The sequence below is a fragment of the Cynocephalus volans genome, chromosome 8, assembly GCF_027409185.1.
Source record: "Cynocephalus volans isolate mCynVol1 chromosome 8, mCynVol1.pri, whole genome shotgun sequence".
Classification (NCBI taxonomy): Eukaryota; Metazoa; Chordata; class Mammalia; order Dermoptera; family Cynocephalidae; genus Cynocephalus; species Cynocephalus volans.
The window spans coordinates 58,803,504-58,815,995 of NC_084467.1; the positions used below are offsets into that span (position 1 = coordinate 58,803,504).

The 12,492-nt window shown below is 36.9% G+C and overlaps 1 pseudogene; it reads left to right on the forward strand.

Moving 5' to 3' along the window:
• Positions 1 to 4,943: 4,943 nt before the first annotated feature.
• LOC134384164 (keratin, type II cytoskeletal 8-like) lies at positions 4,944 to 7,125 on the forward strand (annotated as a pseudogene).
• Positions 7,126 to 12,492: the final 5,367 nt, after the last annotated feature.

A 12,492-nucleotide genomic window follows, 5' to 3' on the forward strand; every position in this document is an offset into this window, starting at 1 on the left:
TGTGCTCCGAAATGTGCTATGTAAGACTTTTTAGAATGCACCCCCTGTGCTCCTGTCCTTTGAGGCTTGGAGTATTATCTGTTAATTAGTGAGCAAATACTATTTATTGAGAACGAAAGTGTCCGGCAATATGTCAAGAATGATATGAAGAATAAGATGTGGCTTTTACCTTTAAGGTACTTACTTTCTCGTGAAGGAAACAAGGTATTTACCATTATTTCCATTTTACAGATGAAGGTATTAAGTAAACTCTCAGAGCTCACAAAGATAATAAATGGAAGAACATGGATTCTGATCCAAGGTCCATCTGCTGAATGAGGAAAATCCGATATGATCCCAAAACAACCACACCACCATGAACACTGTCGCCGCCACAACCAGCATTTTGTTCTGCATTCACATAGTACCAGATACTGCGCTTAACACTTTAAAAGCTTTCTTTCCTTTCATCCTCACAGTAACGTGAGAAGTGGGTACTCTCACTGGCCTCCTTCTACCAAGGAGGCACTGAAATTAGCTCAGGCATGGCAGAGCCTGGATTCAAATCCAAGTTCATCTCTAATCCCTGGCCCTTTATCTCTCACTGGTGGAGAAGCTGCCTTCCCTCCACCACCCACTTCCAGAGAAACAGCTCTGTCACATTCTAGTTGACTACAACTTTGAGTGAATAATGACTTCTCTCATTCATATTTCAGAGTTTCATTCCTTCAGGAAACCAGTGAAAGCTGTTTGTAGCTACCACCGAGAAGAATTAAATTATGTAGCTGTTCAAAGCATTCAACACAAAACCAACATTTTAAAAAATATATAATCAAAACCCAGATAACCAGCATATGAGGCAATGTTTATTTTCTACCCAAACTTTAATTATACATTAATTATACATAATATATATGTATTCTTTTTTAGTCTATAGAAATGGGAATTTTCAATGATAATTTATAGCTATAGGACAGATTCCACTATAAAATGTTATGTTTTAAAATTTTTTCTTGTTAAAAATAAATTATTTGGTAATAATCCCAACCAAAATGAAAAAGAGAATAAGCTGAACTTGTCCTGACACTATGCAAATAATTTGATTCAGGTGTTGAAAAATCAACAATGGTTTCCCACATCCTAGCAGGCCAACCCCCAAATCTTCACCCAGGATCTTCTGAATTAGTCCAAACATATCTACTGCTTTTCTCTCTTATGAACCCTGTATCCTTCTCAGTATCAAGAGGCCCATACCATGCTCCAGTTGGTTTTGTTTGTGTTCCTTTACTTGGTGTACTCTTCCTTATTCAGAAACTATATGTTTTTTCTGTTCTTCAAAATCAGTGCAAAATAATCCTATGCTATGATGCCTTCTCCCAGAGCTTTGGCCCCTACTTTCTCTGAACAGCTATGCCGTTTATACTCAAGTACAACTATTTTGGCACTAGATAGACATGGATTCAAATCCCCATTCTGCTACTTATTAGCTTTGTGGCCTTTATAGACATATTCATCTGCAAAATGGGAACGATATTACCTACTTTGTGGTGTTTATTAGGGCTTAAATAAGAAAATATATTTGAGTACAAAGTGCTAGTGGTGTGGTAAGTTGTCTGATTTTGAGGCGGAAGGATTACTTTGCAGACTTATTTGTGGAGAGGATGACATTATGACATAGACTCTATAGACTGAATTTCTCTGATTCTAGCTTTTAGTTCAAACAATCTTTTTCAACTATAGGACCAAATGTGCACAGTCTGTAGATCTGTGCTATCCATACAGGAGTCAGTAGCCAGATCTGGTCGTTTAAATTAAAATTTCTATAAATTAAAATGAAATTAAGTTAAACATTTAGTTCCTCAGTCACACTATCCATATTTCAAATAGACATAGTGGCTAGTGCATACTGTATAGGACAGTGTAAATATAGAACACTTATATCACTGCAGAGAGTTCTATGGGACAGCACTGCCCTAGAGAAAAATTTCTTAATTTCAGCCATCTCAAAGCTTGCTTTCTGTAACAGATTTTATAGTATCACTTTTATAACCTGAAATAAAATAGGGAGGTGATATAACTCAACTATACATGTAATTTTTAAAAAGTAACATAACAGTATTCTAATATAGCATGAGCGAAAAAAATGAAAACAAAATTTTAATAAAATAATATGAATTTTCATAGTAAATACAGGGCATAACTCCGTAAAAACACACAATGAGTACTTAGATACATGCATCTTTATGCAGAATCACCATGAATGTAACAGCTAAGATATACACTCATATAGCTTTGCTGTATTGGCTACTCAGAGTTGTTTTGCCATCAGTAGACATAATCATATAAAGTGATCAACAATCAAAATTCCAAACTGATAAAGGATAATTTTCCTTCATTACACATGGTCATAAATGAGTTCCTGGAGATTGCTGTGTGTATCAAAATTTAAAAAAATACTTGGTTTATATGTAAAATTCAGTTATATTCTAGGCTGTAATACTTATGAACAGATATTTATCCACCCATGTCTAGTAAGATATTTGAAGCCAAGAAGTCTTTGTTCAGACCGTCCCCTAAATTGCAGGAAAATGGGCATTACTGGTTTGTCTTAAATTTCAGCAATGTTTATTCTTTTTCATCTTCACGATGACCAAATGCACCTCACATGTTCCCTTTAAATTTCCCTGGGGTTGTTTCATCCCCATGGAGAACTCCTGATCTAGACATTTTTGGGCTCTGATTGCATGGTTCAAATGAAGCTGCTTGATTCAAGTGAAAGATGTGTCTGTAACAGCTCTGTAATAGTCTATAGCTATAATCACAATGAAAAAGAGCTAATTGCTGAAAGTTAATTTACTTCTTAGGATTCTTAATCCCTAACCTATTGTTTGCTTAGATGCTACTACTTAGTGCTCTAATGCCACTTTCTAAGGAATATAGGATTTCTTCATACATTGAAACATTCCGAAATATTGATTATTAGCAACTCTCATGACAAGAGAATAGCAGACGGATATTGAATCTATGTTTAGAGACTGATGTGAATAACCTAGAAAATGTCTTCTACATTTGGTCTTTGATAATAGTCATGTGGATATTTTAGGTCATGAAACTTACTTTTAAAATTTTATGTGAAAATTTTCTTCATAGATATAAATAGCAATTTGGTCTTCATACACTCATTCATTTAATTACTTATCCAACAAATATTTAAGTCCTTATAAGTAGTAGGCACTGTGCTAACTACTGAGATGAAAAGATGAATAATACATGGATCCTAACCTCAAGGAGTTAATTCTCTAGTGGAATAGACAGAGAAACAATTGACTATAGAACAACAGGTAAGCGCATTGCTAAAAAGGTGCATGGGGCACATGGAAACAAAGAGAAAAGTCATCTAGTGAGAGGATATATATGTGAGTGTGTATTATGGAGACTTGTTGGGTAAGTCACAAATGATTTCTTGGAGAAGATGATGTCTGTGCTGAGTTTTAAAGGATGGGTAGGAGTAAGTCAGGGAAATATGTAGGGCTGGGTGGGACTGGGTATGCTATCAGACAAGAGGGGCAGCCTGGGCGAAGAGGCAAGATAACAACATGGCCAATAAGTGAAACTATAAGAATTGCGGTGCTGCTGGAACTTAACATTTTGAGACATGAGACCATGAAGGTTGACTGTGAGCGATATTATGGATGCTTGGAATTCTTGTACCTGACCCTAAGTGAAGTGAGGAAACCACAAAGAATTTTAAATGTGGAATAACATGACTGGACCTAATATTTTACTGTGACATGAGAGCAAAAGACAGCTTGAAAAGGGACAAGACTAGAGTGAAGTTAGGACATTTTTATTTCCATACATATGGACAAATATTTTGTGCCAGATGTTTAAGTAAAAAGTAACCCAATTTTACATTATTTTCTTGCTTTCTTGAAAATGACATAAATGGAAAGCTATTTGTTCATGAAAATGTTCTACAGTCCATAAAATTCAATCTTTCTGCTTCCTGTCATGATACTTTTAGATCAGAAGCTTAAGACTGTTTTTGATAAATAGGCAAATGAGCAGAAAGGCACATTAGTTTAACTATACCATCCTTCTTTTAAAAAATTTAATCCATGTGGTGTTTTAGTTTAAAAAACATTTTGGCATAACCAAACCAAAGGTACTTTTATTTTTCAAAAATGGTATTAGTTTTCTTAGAATCAAAATCATCATACACTTAAAAGAATCTTGAATTTATATTTTGAGTAACTACTTTTATTTTAATATTGAAAACTATAATTGGCTTTGTTTGTCAGATGGGCTAATCTTCGTTTTTTTATGACTTTAAAAATGTCAAGTTAACAACTGGTAAACCCTGAAAACAAAGGTAGACTAATGTAATGGTTGATTAATGCTTTTGCAATTTTAATACTTGGATATGTTAATTTACCCACCACTGTATTTCAGAGACCATCCTTGTGTTAGCTCTACTGAATCTCAGTTCCACTATTGAGGTATCTATTAATATTTTTATTAGTATTCAAGTTCATTTTTATGAAAAGACTTTATATATATGCTTATACATATATACACATTATATGATACATAACTATATAAAAATATAGTTACATATAACTATATAAAAATATTAAACTATATGTATAAAAATATATGAATATATAATATATAACTATATATAAAATTATACAAGTATATATATACTTATGTAAGAGTATATACTTATACAAAAGTATAAATAACATAAGATAAATATAAAAGTATATATATTGTATACAGTTATATATGCTGTTTAAGAAAATTTCTTGTTGAATTTTTGACAATCACAAAGTTTGTGACACTTAAGCCTCAATTTTTCAGCAGGTGTCTTCTAAGAACAAACTTCTTTTATATTAACGGAAGACAATTGTCACACTCAGGACATTTAACCTCAATTCCTTTTTAAAATCTAATAATGACAGATGGTCTTAGTTTCCTATTTTGCTGCTGTAACAAATTATCACAATACAGCCCACCTAGAGCAACTTCTTGGCTCCTTCTTGTTCAGCCTGCCTGTCTCCATTCCAGCCTCCACCACGTCCATCAGGGTGACCCAGAAGTCCTTCAATGTGCCCACCTCTGACCCTGAGGGTCTTCCCCAGCCTCTCCTACATGAGTGCTCCGGGGGCTCACAGCAGATCTTCGAGTTTCTCCCTGGTGGGCAGCAGCAGCAGCTTCTGGGCTGTTTTGGGCCTGGCATGGTCCTGGGTGGGGACTACACTGGGGCTGGTGGTGTGGGGGAGTGTCACAGCCATTGCAGTGAACCAGAGCCTGTTGAGCCCTCTTAAACTGGAGGTGGACCCCAACATCCAGGTCTTGTACACCTAGAAGAAGGAGCAGACCAAGACCCTCAACAACAAGTTTGCCTCCTTTGTTGACAAGGTGTGTCCCTGGAACAGCAGAACAAGATGCTGGAGACCAAGTGGAGCCTCCTGTAGCAGAAGATGGCTCAGAGCAATGTGGACAATAGAGAGCTGAATCAACACCATACTCCTGGATCAGGAGATGCTGAAACTGGAGGTGGGGCTTGGCACCATGCAGGGCCTGATGGAGGAGTACGAGAATAAGTACGAGGGTGAGATCAACCAGCATACAGAGATGGAGAATGCATTTGACCTCATCAAGAAGTATGAGGATGAAGCTTACATGAACAAAGTATAGCTGAGGTCGACCAGAAGGGCTGACTGATGAGAGCAACCTCCTCAGAAGAAGAGATCAGGAAGGTGCAGTCCCAGATCTCAGACACATCTGTGGTCCTGGTTGTGGACAACATTTGCTCCCCGAACATGGACAGCATTGATGCTAAAGGAAAGGGTCTGAGGAGGCATGATACCTGGCCTCAACCCACCCTGTCCTCTTATCAGGTTCTTGACTCTGCCACAGGAAAGAATTCAAAGGCAGAGACACAGTAGAAAGTGAGAACAGGTTTCATGTAATGAATAAGGGATACAGATTTCACAGAGAGTGCGGCCTAGCTTCAGAGACCAAGCAGGACCCACTGTTTAATACAAAAGTAAGAAATATTCATTTATGGGCAAAGAGCAGGCTGGCCGCAGGGTGAACAGCAGTCTGTTAAAAGCAAGTTTGATACAAAAAGAAAGAAATACACACCGCAGGTGAAGTGTGGGCTGCATTCAGGAGAGTGAGCAATGGCCCCGTCTTCTGCCCTAATTCAACTTTTATAGTTTTGCTGTCTAATACATATTCATGATACCTAATGGATATAAATTCCACTTTACTGAGCATGCTCAGCTATTAGGGTTATATAACCCCTTTCTACTGAGCATGCCCACCACTGGATTTGCATAAGTCAGTCCTCTGAGGTCTCAATTTCCCTGTGTTGATGCCAAAAACATGTCCAACGAACAACAGTAACTCTCCTCTAGGGGAGGGCCTAGAAGAGGGGCCTGAGACCTCAGGGAGTAGGTTGAAACCCAGAGGCATGTCCTGAAACCTGAACCCATGGAAGCTGAGTACCTCCTATCTCAGCATCATCAGGGAGGTCAAGGCCAAGTAGGAGGTCAGTCACCAGCCTCTGCTGGGCAGAGGCTGAGAGCATGCACCAGACCAAGTACGAGGAGCTGCAGACTGGCTGGAAAGCACGGGGATGGCCTGTGTGGCTTGAAGATGTTCTCTGAGATGAACTGGAACGTCAGCCAGCTGCAGGCTGAGACCTGAGGGCTGCCATCGCTAATGCTGAGCAGTGTGGGAGCTGGCCATTATGAATGCCAACACCAAGCTAGCTGAGCTGGAGGCTGCCCTTCACCAGGTCAAGCAGGACATGGCATGGCAGCTGTGTGAGTATCAGGAGCTCATGAACATCAAGCTGGCCCTGGACATTGAGATGGCCACTTACAGCAAGCTGTTGGAAGGTGAGGAGAGCTGGCTGGAGCCACCAATGGCTACTGAGATGGACTGAGCTCGACTTACAGGGGCTTCACAAGCCCAAGCCTCAGCTATGGCTTGAGTTCCTTCCAGACCCATGGCTCTGGTGGGAGCTATGTCTTCTTCAGCTGCACCAGTTCCTCCAAGGCTGTGGTGGTGAAGATGGAGACCCACGATTGGAGGCTGGTGTCCAGGACCTTTGATATCCTGCCCAGGTGAACTGCCACTGCAGCCCCTCCTGGCCTTCTGCCTCCTATGACTGCTCCAGAGCCTTTTGGGGGAGCCAGCTGTTCTGAGGAGCATGGGGAACAGGAGAACCACCTGAGGCTCAGCCCTAGCCCTAGCTCTTAGCCTACCCTTGTGAGGATTCTACTGCCTGGGGTACCCCCTCTTGCCCATGCCCCCAACTAAGAACTAATTCAATAGTATTTTCCAGAATAAAGCCTCCCCTGACTCTGCCAGCACAAAAGAAAACAACCAAAAACCACAAATTTGTTATTTCACAGTTCTAAAGGTCAGAAGTCTGAAATGGGTCTCCCTGGACAAAATCAAGCTCTGTTGGCAGAGCTATGTTCCTTCTGAAGGCTCTGGGGAGAATCCATTCTGTGAGAATCCATTTCTCTAGCAGCTAGAGGCTGCCTGCATGCCTCTTCTCATGTCCTGAATCACATTGCCTTTTCTCCCTTTGCTTTATATCACCTTTTATTTCTGACTCTGACCCTCCTGCCTCCCTCTTATAAAGACCCTGACATTACATTGGTCTCATTCAGGTAACCCATGATAATCTCCCCATTTTAGTATCTTTAATTTAGTTACATCTGCACAATGCATCTTGCCATATAATGTATCATATTCACAAGGTTTGGGGGATTAGAGTGTGGACATCTTTGAGGGAGGCATTATTCTGTCTACCACACAGATTAAAGAAAATGTGGCTATTTCTTCCATATTTCTTTTGAGTTTCATCATATGTTTCCTTGAATTTTGACCTGTAAAATTTAATATTTAGCATTTGTAATTGATATGAAAGAGTTTATTTTTAATTTTAAATGAATAATACATTCACTTCATTTAAAAGATAAAACTAAAAATTACATAAACTTGCATAGTGAAAAATATCCTTCCTATCCATCTTCTACTTGCCCAATTCCCACTTAATAACAGTAGTTTGTAGTCTATCCTTCCATAGTTTCTTTAAGCATAAACACACAAATATAAATGTATTTTATTCCTCATTGTTTCTTACCTTGAAAAGTCTCTCTTTCTCTTTCCTTCTGAAATTTACTTTTCCACATAATATTGCATATTTTTTAAGGCCACATAGTATTCCACTGTGTGTGGATGCACCACAATTTATACAACCAGTTCCATATTGATAGATATTTATGTCATTTCTAATATTTTGTTATTACAAATAGTATTGCAATGACTGTCTGTATAATTTTCTATTTTAGTCTGTTTTGTGTTGCTATAGCAGAAATACCTGAGACTGGGTAATTTATAAAGGAAAGAGGTTTATTTGGCTTATGATTCTGGGACAGCTGCATCTGGCACGGGCGTCAGGCTGCTTCTACTCATGGTGGAAAAATGGCAGACAGCTGGTGGGTACAAGCAGATCACATGGCAAGAGAGGAAGCAAGAGAGAGAGAAGGTGCCAGGGTGTTTTTAAGCAACGAGCTCTCGCGGGAACTAATAGAGCGAGAACTCACTCATCCCCCAGGGAGAGCATTAATTCATTCATGAGGGATCCGCCCCCATGACTCAATTAGTTTCCAACACTGCCACATTGGGGATCAAATTTCCACATGAGTTTTGGAGGGGACAACACATCCAAACTCCATCATATGTCATTTTACAGATATGCAAATATATCTGAAGGATAAATTCCTGGAAGTAGAATTGCTCAGTTAATAGGTATTATAATTCTAGTAATGTATTTTGTTAAATTTAAGATGTCATTTATTCCAAGAAGCATAATTATTTTATGTTTCATTAAAAAAACAGTCAATTGTAACCATATGATGTTATTGATTATAAGATGCATCTTGATTTCACATGGCAAAAAGTGAAAAGGGCAAAAAATTGACTCTTAGAAAGGTGAAATGCAGTAGTTATTGCTAAATTGCCCTCTCTGAGGCTTCTACTGATTTGTATTCACATCAGTCATGTCTGAAAGTGCCTGTTTTCCCACAGCATTGACAATTATATATATCCATACAGTATCAAACGTGAATTTGTTTTCCCAATCTGATAGGTGAGGAGTGGTGTTTTAGTATCCATTTAATTTTTATTTTCCTTATTGTGGGTGAGGTTGAGCATTAAAAAAAAAAATGTTGAAAACCATTTGTAGAATCTTAACTGTAAATTACCTATTCATATCCTTTATCATTATTCAGTTGTTGGTCATTTAGTAATCAATTCCCAGGAGCATTTATATTTTATCTCTTTATCTCTGATAAGAATTACAAATGTTTTTCTGTTACTTTATTAAAGGTGATTTTTTTAGACATGCTGAATATTTTTCTAACAGTCAAATTTACTATAATATATATTTTTATGAGTTATAATTAGGAAGTCCTTTTCCACTCCAAGGTTATAAAGGACTTTACATTTTTTTCTTTCAGTACTTTTATGTATTTTTTTAACATGTAAATAATAGATACATTTGGAATTTATCCTGGGCACTGTGTGGTATGAATCCAACTTTTGTTTTTGACAAATGTCTACCTATTTGTTATAATATTATTTTTGAATAGTTCAAATATTCTCTACTGAATTAAGACTTTTAAAAAGTATGTATTTATGCTAATTCTGGAATTTATTTCCTGCTGCATTGGATTATCTATTGGCTTATGTGCCAGTAGCACACTGCTTATCTATTGAAGTTTTATGCTTGTTTTAATATCTGGTTTAGCCAGTTCTCTCTAATTTCTCTGCTTTTACAAAGTTTTCCTGGTACACTAATTTGCTTATTTTTTTATATGAACTTTAGAATCAATTTGTCTGATTAAAGAAAAAGTTTAGCATTTTAATTTGAAGAATGCTAAATTTTTAGAAAGATTTAGGGATAAACATATTGATGCGTCTTCCTATCACTGAACATAGTATGTATTTCCATTGGTTCAAATATTCCTGTCCTTCAGTAGTGTTTTTTAATTGACATTTTTAATGAGATAATTGTATATTCTCATTTATTTGTAAGAAATAATACAGAGAGATCCATGTAAACTTTGCCTAGTTTTCCCCAGTGGTAACATTTTGCAGAACTATAGTAGGTTAGTATAGCCAGAATATTGGCATTGATATAACCCACCAATTTTATTCAGATTTGTCGATTTACCTGTACTCATTTCTGTGTATGTATTTAATTATATATAGTTTTATCATATATGTAGGTTTGTGTATACACCATTACAGTCAAGATATCAGCAGCAGTTTTTTTAAAATAGTCTTCATATTTCACACATTTCTTAAGTTTATTCCTAAGCATTATATTGTTGTTGTTTTTCCTATTATAAGGGACCACTATATATATCATAATTATTCTTTGTGTCCCTTACCCAATTACTCCCTAAGCCCCCTCCCTCTTCCCACCTATAACTGAAGGTGTGTTCTCTCCTTCTAAAAATTCAATGTTTTATTGTGGTCTCTCTCTCTCTCTCTCTCTCTCTCTCTCTCTCTCTTTCTTTCTTAGCTCCCCCTTATGGGTGAGGACATGTGGTATTTCTCTTTTTGTGCCTGCTTATTTCGCTTAACATTATTTTCTCCGAGCTCATCCGTGTTGCTGCGAATGGCAGAATTCCATTATTTTTTATGGCTCAGTAGTTCTCCACTGTATTGCAACTGGTTATTAGTTGTAATATGTGTATATTAATAATATCTATGTTTTAAGTTTGTATCTGCTACATTACTAAATTCTCAAATTGTTTTCAGTAATTTTTCAATTGATTCTTTGGAGCATTTATGTATTTTATTTTTAATTTTAATTTTTTATTAATAGCATATTCTTTATTACAAATCGTAATTTTTCTTTATGCCCTTTACCTGACCTATCACTGCCCAATCTTTGAGTATTTAGTCATATTATCTACAAATAGTATTAGTTTTACCTTTTCCTTTTCAGTGTTTTACACTAAATATTTTTCTCACCTAATTTGTTGGCATATTCACAAAAATATTTATGTTGAAGATAAAGGGTATCCTGATGTTCTTCTCACATTAGAGGAAATATATATTGTTTTTTTCCGTTAAGCATGATGTTGGCATTTGGACTCAGATAGATACTTTTAATAATGTGGAAATACCCACCTATGCATGTTTTATTTCCATTAAGAATGATTATTGAATTTTGTCAAATGCCTTTTCAGCATTTTTGGAGATGCTTATACAATTTTTCTTCTTAGATATATAATTTATTAATTATAATAAATTTTCTAATATGAAACCATCTTTGCCATCCTGAATAAACCCCACTTGGGTCACTACGCACCATTTTTTTGATGGGTTGCTAGGTTTCGTTTGGTAGCAATTTGTTTAAAAGTTTTACAGCTATGTGCTAGTTAGACTGGATTGTAGTTTTTTGTGTACAGTTTTTTTTGTCAGCTTTGGGTTTCAACATCATACTCACTTTTTTTTCTGTCTTGTTGTTCCTCCAGGCCTAACTTTTGCCTTCATGTGCAGAGTCCAAAGTGTCTCCCTATCAAATCCTCTCTTATTGTTAGGAAGTCCCAGTTTCATACTTGCACTCACATCTCACTGTTTAGAAGTTGCACCAAGCTGAAAGAAAGCTGAGAACTGTTGTCATTATCTCTGTCATTTAACGGCTCTGTTACTTTGGCAGAGACGTCCTTTTGTGGTGAGTTTTTTCATTTCTTGGAAAATTTTTGCTGAAACTTCTACAGTTTTTTCTTTTTGAGATTTGTTTTTTTAACTGAAACACATTGATTGTACATATTTATAAGGTACAGAGTTATATTTCAATATATGTATACAATAGGTAATGATCAAATCAGGGTGGTTAGCAAATCCATCATCACCAAAATTTGTCATTTCTTTGTGATGAGAACATTTAAGCGCCTATCTTCTAGCCATTTGAGAACATGCAATAAATTATTATTAATTATAGATGCCTAGCACTACTGTACTCCACTAGAATTTATTTTTCCTATCTAGCTGTAATTTTGTGTCCATTAACCCACCTCTTCCACATTTTTTCTTTTATCAATGTCCTGCCAATTTCTTCTTAGTACTTATTGTTATGGATAATATTGTATCTCCCCAAATACACCAAAGTCCTAACCACCAGTACCTCAGAATGCAACCTTATTTGGAAATAGCTTCTTACCAAGGTAATCGAGTTCAAATGAGATCATGGGGGTAGGAGGGGAAATTTGGATACAGGGACAGACAAGCACACAGGAAGACAATGTGAAGACTCACAGGGAGAAGGCTATCTGAAGACGGAGGATTGGAGTTATGTTGCCACAAGCCAAGGAATGCCAGGGCCCCCCAGAAGCTAGAAAGAGAGACTTTCTCCACAGGCTTCAGAGGAAACATGGCCTGGCAACACCTTGATTTTGGACTTCA